This window comes from Neophocaena asiaeorientalis, unplaced genomic scaffold, assembly GCF_003031525.2.
Source record: "Neophocaena asiaeorientalis asiaeorientalis breed wild unplaced genomic scaffold, Neophocaena_asiaeorientalis_V1.1 scaffold293, whole genome shotgun sequence".
Lineage (NCBI taxonomy): Eukaryota > Metazoa > Chordata > Mammalia > Artiodactyla > Phocoenidae > Neophocaena > Neophocaena asiaeorientalis.
This window is the reverse complement of record NW_020173920.1, coordinates 2,092,533-2,102,795: the sequence shown is the minus strand read 5'-3', so window position 1 is coordinate 2,102,795 and position 10,263 is coordinate 2,092,533.

Here is a 10,263-nt window from a genome sequence, read left to right as displayed (position 1 = left end):
TACATGTTCAGCTACTTAAATATTTCAACCAAGGGGAAAAAGAAAAACACAAGGAATGGCCTTCAACCGTACTTCAAAGATGGCAGCTCAGTTGTTCTTACAAGGTCAAAACCAAAGTCAAGGAAGATTTTAGAGATTCCCAGCCTGGACTTGTTATAGCTCATAGAGTTTCTTGCAATTTCAAGTGACGTCATAGGTGGTTCAAAGCACAATTAAATTTACTTTCGCTTAAATGTTTATATACACACACATCCCATGTGATTATGTACATTATCCTGATGATGTATATTTGCCACGTATCACGTTTGCTAGCAGTTGGCTTGTGGGATGAGAACTACCAAGAAATCGAGCAATACGTAGGCAACTCGTATCCAAATGTTGCAGGTCACGGGAATTGCCTTTAAGAGAAAAAAAAAAAAATCTTCACAAAATAAAAACTATCAAATAAGAAAAAAATAGAGAACACTTCTGTACAGAGAGAAAAATTACTATTAAAGGGGAATAATCAATGGAAACCAAAGCCTGAAAGCTTTCAGTGTTTTTACAACTGTTCATAGTGTTTAAGGATATTCTGGGAAATAAAATTACATGAGTTTCATTCCTTGCATAAGTCACTGGTGCAAGTGAGATGAAGTGGACCAAGTAGGACCTGGGTTTTAACTGTGTTATATGAGGGCAGTGGGAGCTATGGAAGATTTGGTGGGGGGGAAGGGAGAAGAGGGAGCTGTGTTTTAGCAGAAACATCAGTAGTCCAGCGGCAAGAGATTGGTGGAGATAGAGCAAAGGCAAAAAGCCCAATTCTGAGGATGTAGCAATAACTGATGTGCAAAATATTGAAGACAGTTGAGCTGGGGTAGATGTTGGGATAGATGTGGTGGTTTGAGAGGGAACTATCTAAGCTCCTGGTGGATGATGATGGCAGGTAGGTGTGAGGGGAAGGGAGAAATGAAAGATAGCCCTGAGCCTGGTGATCTGGGAAGACGATTATCATTAGACCCTCCAATGCTGCTCTGGCCAGGATGGCAGCCACTGGCCACAGTTGTCTACTGAGCACTTGAAATGTGGCTGGTCTGAGTTGAGAATTGCTGTCAGCATAACACAGACACCTATGTCAAAGGCTTAGCTCCCCGAAATAGAATGTAAAATATCCCATTCATAATCTTGCACATGGATTACACGTTGAAGTAATATTTTGGATATATTGGGTTAAATAAAATATTAAAATTAATAATGTTTCTTTGTACTTTTAAAAAATGTGGCTACTAGAACATTTTAAATCGCACACGTGGCTCACATTTGATCTCTATGGGGCATCGCGGCTCCAGTGGTTTCCCATTGCTCTCAGGGTCGGACCCAAATTCCTCACTGAGACCATCAAAGCCCCATGTGACCTGCCAGCCTTTCTGAGGCTGAGTGAGGGCCCCACTCCCCTTGGTCAGCATATTTCAAGCACACTGGCCTTGCTGTTGCCCTGGCACGCCGTTGCTCTTTCCTACTGCTGGAATTGCCCCCACCGTGGCCCCGCCTGTCATGTTCTCTCCTGAGATCTTAACTTGCTGGATCCTCCCACCCTTCACAGTTTTCTCCAGAGGACTCCTCCCTCCCCCACCAACATGCTAGCTCATGCCCTATTTTATGTTCCTCAGAAGACTTCTTCAGTTTAGAAATTACCTTGTTAATTTCTTTGTTTTATGTTTTATTGTCTCTCTCCTCCTGGCTACGACTTAAGTCCTGAGAAATCAGGGACCCCCATCTGCCTTATTCTCCTTTGTATCTCTAGGCTTGGCACATAATGGGTATACAATAAATGTTCGACAAATGAATGAATGGAGAAGTACAGAACCATGGAGAAGGGCTCCTGGCTAGACCGGGATGGGGTGTTGGGATGACGGCTTTCAGCACTTTTCCTCCAATATGGTCCATATACCATGGCTCTCTCCAGACTGTGACCTCCTGAAGGCCTTCACGTCTGTTCATCACTGCATCCCCAGGGTTCCCAGTCCACCACCGTGTGCAAGGTGAAAGCCCAGAGGATTATCTGTGGAATGAACACATGGATACAAAACCAAAGCTCGCGCCATACACCCCACTTCTTCCCACAGGAAACAAAGGAATTGCATCCGTTTTCTTTGAATTAGCTTCTATCTCGAATATTTCAAGTGCTTTGCAAACCGGGAGAAGTTTTTAGTAATTGTATTCATGAAACAGCAGCAAATGACACTGGTCCTCTTTGTGGCCCCGGGCACCACGGTCAGCCATTTACAAACCTTGCCGTGGCTGGCCAGAGGTGTCATTTTTGGACCTGCAAAATCAGGTTGGGCTTTTTGTTTTACTGGCCTTCCTGGCTTCAGGAGTCACCTCCTCAGTGAGGCCTTCCCTGATCATCCATCCCAAATTAGACCCCCAGCCAAACTTCTGTCCCTTTTATCACAGCACTGGATTTTAGTTTCTTCATAGTATTTATCATGAGCTGACGGTCTCTCCTTTATTTCTTTCTTTTCTTTTTCTTAACTGTCTTCTCCGCAGTGGGATACGTGCTCACTGAGAGCTGTGGCCTGCCTGTCCTGTTCACTGCAGAAACTCTGGTGCCTGGAAGAGCGCCTGGCACAAAGTAGGTGCTACACGAATCCCTGGTGAATGAATAGCCAGCTGCAATGAAGAGCTATTCTGTGGGCAGGTGACCCACTGGTGCCGTATGCCCCTGGCTTCTGGTATCGCATCCTGAGCTGCAGGTGACCTCAACAAACTGTCTCTTCTAAAGAAACCCCTCAGGTAATACATGCTCATTTTGATCTACCACAAAACCTGGATGCAAACACCAGCAGTCACAGACAGGAAAGAAAAGCCCAAACAAACTATATCTGGAAATTCAGAAACTGCTTCGTGGCTCTGGGACATTTTGCTTACAGGGACTGTATTGATCTTGTTGCAAATAGCCGCCCTGTATTAGCAGCTGTTCTGGTGTGGCCACCCCCATGGCTGGTGCTTCGGAACCCCTTGTTACACCCTTAGGTGCTTTTACCCACTGGTTTCTCTGGGTCATGGTGTGATTCATTCACCTATTAAAGAATGACTCTCAAACCAGCCACACAAATATGATCTTCAAAATTGGATACTTCTCGGGCTTCCCTGGTGGCGCAGTGGTTGAGAGTCCGCCTGCCGTTGCAGGGGACATGGGTTCGTGCCCCGGTCTGGGAGGATCCCGCATGCCGCGGAGCGGCTAGGCCTGTGAGCCATGGCCGCTGAGCCTGCCCGTCTGGAGCCTGTGCTCCGCAATGGGAGAGGCCACAACAGTGAGAAGCCCGCGTACCGCAAAAAAAAAAAAAAAAAAAAAAAAAATTGGATACTTTTCTTACTTCTTAAAGTTTAGGATTTATTTTCCCATTCTCTCTCTATAATTTTTGGTTCTGAAAAGTTCCTGGCAATTCATTGAGAATCATTAAGCTTTTTTTTTTGTTGTTGTTCCACCCAGTTTGTTTATTTTTATATTTATTTATTTTTGACTGTGTTGGGTCTTCGTTTCTGTGCGAAGACTTTCTCTAGTTGTGGCAAGCGGGGGCCACTCTTCATCACGGTGCGCGGGTCTCTCACTGTCACAGCCTCTCTTGCTGCGGAGCACAGGCTCCAGACGCGCAGGCTCAGTAGTTGTGGCTCACGGGCCCAGTTGCTCCATGGCATGTGGGATCCTCCCGGACCGGGGCACGAACCCGTGTCCCCTGCATCGGCAGGCGGACTCTCAACCACTGCGCCACCAGGGAAGCCCCGTTTGTTTATTTTTTTACTGCAGTATAGTTGATTTACATTATTGTGTTAGTTTCAAGTGTACAGCAAAGTGATTCGGTTATACATATATATTTATGTATATATCTATATTCTTTTTTTTGATTCTTTTCCATTGAGAATCATTAAGCTTTCCGTGTAAAAAAGACCTTGGCTTCGATTGCATTAGTTCTTCTGCCGCTCGATAGACAGGAAGATGGAAGGGACCTCTGCTTCTTGTGCCCTAAGAGATTCAGTTACACATCCAAGGCAGCAAAGCAGGAGGAGAACAGGTTTCTGTCACTCTCTAGCTGCCACCTCGGCCAAACCATTTCCTCTCTTTGAGACAAATTATCCACATTTGCTACGAGAATAACATTTTCAGTCCTACTTACCTACATGGATTGCTTTTGGTATCAAATGAGAGAGTGTTTGAGAAAGCATTTTGTGAGACTTAAAGTATTATTCAAATGTGAGTTGTTATTTTTATTAATATCCTCCTTCTTCTTATACTAGTAATGTGTAGCTTCCTGAAGGATTTCTGTATGGCAGGCACTGTGCCACATGCTGTGAGTAGAGAAAAAATATTTTGTTTTTGCCTCCAAAACTTGCACAGTCTGGGTTGGGCAGAGAGATAAAGAGACACTATAATCCAGTATTATCAGTGCTGTGTTGAATGCTCTAGGAGTGGGCAAGAGGGACAGGGAGGGGTCAGGATGGGTTTCTGCAAGCAGGTGAATTGAGCAAAGTCTTGAAGGATGCATATGTAGGAGGTCTCTGGATGGAGAGGTAGAAGAGTGATGCTTCCGGCGCAGGGACGGTGTGTGTAAAGGGATGGAGGGCTCATGGCACTGGTGCAGCTTTGCGTGCAGGGGAATCATGGATGGGATGCTGACTTCTTGTAGGGTATAAGGCAGGAGGGTAGGTCAGGAGCAAATCACGTGACTTTCTCCGGAGGTGGAGGCAATAGGAAGCCTTTGGGAGTTTTCTCTCGTGACGTGGTTGTTTGGCTATGTGACTGGAGTGTGCTTGATGGGTTGGAGGGAGGCAAGACTGAAGGAGGTGAAAGCAAAAACCTCGAAGCTCCTGCACAAAGGCAATGACAAAGGGGGCTGAGATTCAAACAACAGGGAAGCCTGATGGTTCCTGGTGTCTTGTGGGATGCAGGGAGGAGATCGGTGATGGGGTTGAGGAAGACGCATTAAGCCTGGGAAGACAGGGGTAGGACACCTCGTAGAGTTGGGGACCTACTGACTTTCATGTGGAGATGGCCCGTGGGTGGCTAGGTCCACGGTCTGGAGCTCAGGACAGAATTTGGGATTGAAGATACCAGATTTGGTGGTGGTCTTCATGCAGACGCCAGTCACTGTGGTGGGTGACGAGTGACAAAGGGAAAAGGACACAGATAGACTTTTCAGGGACAGCAACCTTAATGCATAGGTCGTGGGGAAAAAAATCCCATGATAGATGTTGAGAAGTCACCAGAGAGGTTGGAGGAAGTCAAGAAAAAGAGGCGTCAGGGGGGCTAAGGAAGGAGAGAATGTCCAGGAAGGAGTCTGCACATGGTCAGAACCTCACAAATGTCGACAGAGGAAAGAACAAAAGAGGGACCATCTGATTTGTTCAGAGAGGGAGGGGCATTCAGAAGTCTGGCTGCAGGGATAATAGTGAGAGAGAAGTGAGGCAGGGGAGGCTACGAGCTAGAACTAGAGTCTAGGGTCCTTGGTGAGAAGGGAGGAGGGCAGTCACGGGTGGAGAGAGGAGTGCAGGGTGGCAGAAGCTGGCTCTGAAAGATGGTAGAAAAAGAAATGTATTTATGTGCTGAGGAAAAAGTAAAAAATGTACAGGAGGTTGCAAATTCAGGAATAAGAGCTGGTGTTTTGTGGGCCACGTCCCTGATGAAGGGGAAAGGCATCCAGAGTGCAGTCCCTGAGAAAGAAGGGAAGGATGGAGCCAGGTGGAGATAAGCTTAAGGGGAGGAGGCAGGACCAATCAGAAGGAGACCAGGACCTGACAACCAAGGAGTGGGAGAGCTGGAGGCACCAGACTTTTCCCAGTGGAAGGAAAAGCCCTGTCTGGGCAAGGGTGTTCTGGGGGGGGTGGAGATTGCACTGGGAATAGGTCCTCACTCTGCAGCCCTGGGACCCGCACCCCTCATTCCCCTACCCTGCTTCCTACCCTACTCACACGTGGAGTGGGCAAAATGCTGTGTCACCCAGCCAGTAGGCTCAAAAGAAAAGCAGAACCAGGCAGTGCAGGGGGGCGAGGGTGTTCATACCGAGGCTGCAGGTAGAGGGGCATTTATTTAAGAGAACAAGTTTCCAGAGAGAACAGTGGAAAGGCTGAGGAGGGACTCCCTCAGATGAGGGGCAGCACAGAGCAAGATCTGAACCCGTGGCTGGAGACTGTACGCTGAACATGAAAACTTGGCTTTTAAAAAGTTAAGTTGAGGTGCTTCCCTGGTGGCGAAGTGGTTAAGAAGCCCCCTGCCAATGCAGGGGACATGGGTTCGAGCCCTGGTCCGGGGAGATCCCACATGCCCCGGAGCAACTAAGACGGTGAGCCACAGCTACCGAGCCTGTGCTCTAGAGCCAGTGTGCCACAACTACTGAGCCCACATGCCACAACTACTGAAGCCCGTGCCCCTAGAGCCGTGCTCCACAACAAGAGAAGCCACCACAAAGAGAAGCCCGCGCACCGCTCGCAGCAACTAAAGCCTGCATGCAGCAATGAAGACCCAACACAGCCAAAAATAAATAAATTTATTTTTAAAAAAATAATAAGTTGAATTCAACCCCCCATAGGTTAGAAACCAGTTGCTATGTCTCAAGATGATCAATTGTTTGAAATCCAACTTCTATTTTTAAACTAGCATATGCATGTAAATATGACTATAGCCTCAGGTCTTTGTATAGGAGCTGTGCGAATATTTGAGGCAAGAATGACATTTTAAGTTATCCTTTATGAACTGCTCCCAGCATTAAACCGTTTCAAAATGTCTCTTCTTTGGATGGATACTCCCTGGTTTGAACTTAAAATGAAATCTCAAGGAGATCACAGTGGTTTCCAAGTTCTCTAGATGATCATACATTATGCTCCTTTCCCATTGTGCCCTTCCCCAAACTCCAAAATAAGAAAACAAAAATAATCCAAACGAGTCTTTGGTTTCAGAGTTTTTTAGAGGCTTTCTCTCCTCTGTAAGGTATTAATGGGCAATTCCACAATTACTTTGTTATATAGAGTTTTAAGGGAAATATCTGTTTGATCCTTCAAGATTCTATTCGTATAAAAATAATCTTACGGGTCCTAATTACGGAACAGACACAGGAAAGAATAACTTACGTTCAAGAGTATTTGTTCTTCACAAATCTGGGGTACAGGAAGCCTTCCTTTATGGTTTGTATCTCATCCCTGACCCCAGATATCTATTGGGTATTCACTAAAATGAAGAAATGCCTCGAGTACTTTTACTTACTTTTACTCCTAAATGTCATATATGGTACTTGCTTCTGAAACTGATTTGACGTGGCATTTACCCTCTCCTGGCCCCCTTAAGGAATAATATTCCTGTTTTACATTTTGATGCTTTAGGGACAAATTTATGGCTTAGGGTAAAAGCTGATAGAAGAGAAACTACGTCACAGAAAACATCAAGGTTAGGGTGGTGGTGTTTGTCAACTGAAGTAATTTTTCTCTAGGCTGGAGGTTTTCTCAACTGGATTTATAAATTTCATGTCTCATATTGATGACTAAACTAGCAGAATTAGTCTAACATGAAAACAGGTCATATTTGTGAATAACAAAATAGTAAACTACAAAGAATGTTCCTTAAATAACATCGCTATCATTGATACTTGCAATTCTAAAAAAAAGAGAAGATTCATTGATCCCTGCTTCACTAAAGGCAAATTACAATTCGAAACATATCCAGACATTGAAAGAATAGCTGCAGTAAAGCCTTATTTTTAAAAATTTTTTTTACGGTACACGGGCCTCTCACTGTTGTGGCCTCTCCCGTTGCGGAGCACAGGCTCTGGACGTGCAGGCTCAGCGGCCATGGCTCACGGGCCCAGCCGCTCCGCGGCATGTGGGATCTTCCCAGACCGGGGCACGAACCCGTGTCCCCTTCATCGGCAGGCGGACTCTCAACCACTGCGCCACCAGGGAAGCCCAAGCCTTATTATTAATTTAGACTTCAATTATTTACTTGAGCTGCAAATCATGGCTGTTCTTATTCTTACTATAAAGATTTATAGTATAAATAATACTGAAGAGCTATGTTTAACCTGCTTAAGAGAATACAGTCTTTAAATGACTTTAGTGCATTAGTTTTATGAAAGCAAGCGCTTCTGTAAACTATGAATTCAGACTCACTATAAGTATTTGCCAAGTTTACTGTTCTTCCTCCTATTGGATATTTAAAATTCAGATTTTTCACTAATTCAGACTGACTTCACTAATTTCTTCTTGTTTAACCAGACTAATTCAGTAAGTTTAGTTACTTCAGTAAGTGTACTAGTGGAAAAACTCTAACCAGCTGGGGAAATATGTTTCCTAAATGGAGAGAGTCTGGTAATCAACAGACCACATTCTCTTTTCAGAAAAGAAGTGTGCAAGTGAAGGTGGGGGTGGGGAGAAGTGCTTAGGGTGAAGAGGGAAAGTGATGGCATTTTTAACTCTTGCTATTCTGTTTTCCAAGTAAGATAACAAGATATCACAGAGCGAAGGATAGGGTCTTAGTGGCAGATATTAGATACATCTATCCTGTCAGATGTAGTCTTCCTTTGATGGGTCACACAGTGAACACGATTCTCACTAACACAGCAGGTCTCCAAGAAAACATGCGGCCTATTTCCTTGCAACAATGCAAGTACGGGGCCCATGTGCTCCAGGTCTGTTTCAAAATCCCTAACTGCAGATGAAAACACTTGGATGTAAAATCATCCCAGGACCTTGGCTGAAAGTTTTTAAATGTGCCAGATATAGGTTCTTGTAGATACATCACAAGTGTCAAGATGCAGAGGCACACGGAAGCATGCTGAGGAGATAATCACAGACTGTGGACTTGAGAAGGACTTCAGAGACTTCTGGTCTAAGCTTCTCACCTTGTCAGTGAGGAAACTGAAGACCAGAGACTTAAGAGGGTTTGCTTAGCATCTCACAGGCAGTGGCCAGTTTGGAACCAGGATTCCCTGACTCCCAGTCCATTCCTTGACCATATCAACGTGACTCTGCTCATTCGAAAGATATTAGTATTGTAAAATGATTAATCTTAAAATTAACCATTTGACACTAATTTTTCTTAGGTAGAATTTGACTAGTTATTTACTATACCAGCACTTTCTATGGTCACAAAAATTTATACAAAAATTAATCATGATTTGGAGGCCGCAAAAGTTACAACGTGTCACCATCTTTTTGTACCACCAGTGTACACTTCTCCTCTTTTACGGCACTTAACATAGAGTAATTAATTTTTGTTTTTAAACTAGTCTGTTGGGCCTACTAGACTGTGAGCTTTATAGCTACAGAGATCATGCCTTTCTTCTCCCTTTATTTCCATGGTACCTGGTTCAATAATTATTGAATGCATACATGAAATTCAGAACCTAGGGAAGAGGCAGTGGTGCTCTCACATGGGGCCCGGTGCAATTACAAGCAGCTCCTGAAATCACTGGGCAAAGGCCAGGGCTGGCTTTCCCGTTTGGTGAACATGCCTCACTGTGGCTTAGGAATCATTAATAGCTGACATGCACTGGGGGCTTACATGCCAAGCTAAATGCTTTGCCTGCATTTATGCATTTCATCTTCACAACCCTATACCATACCACCCTGTGAGGTACAAATGACATGTACGGTACAAAGGAAGCACAGAGAAGGTAAGTAATTTGCCTGGACTTACAACCTAAACAACCTGAAGCCAGATCATGTGCTTTTAACCTCTGGGCTATTCTGCAGTCCAAGGACTGAAGCAGACAACCTTGGCTCTATGTTTTTGACCTCTGAGCCAATTCACATATTTGAAAATTTCAGTACCACCATGGCAAACTTCCTGAAATTCCCCCAAACTGGACTTACATATTTACCTCTCTCTGCGTTTTCCCTCACAGTTCCATTCCCATCTCTTCCTGTGGAACGCATCTGTCACCTCTCCGCTTCAGGTGCCAACTCTCTGAAGACCTTACCTGGTTTCCTCTCAAATCAGAAATCAATCTCTCTGTTCTTAGGTGCCCTTTGTTGAAACTTCTTTTCTGGCACGTCCCACATCAGGTCGGGGGTGAGTCACTTGGATGTTTGTCTGTCTCCCCAGCTAAACTGAGAGCTCTGGGAGGGCAGGGGCTGGGTGGGACTTAGTGTTATCTTCTTAGCGCTTGCAGGGGGTTTTACTGGACACTTAGTAGGTAATGGGTTTTCGAAGATGAGATTCCTTTTTTACGGAGTCGCGAGTTGCAGTCTGTTGGCTCTGTCTTTTTTGGGACGACGGTGTGCACTGAGCCGCCCTTG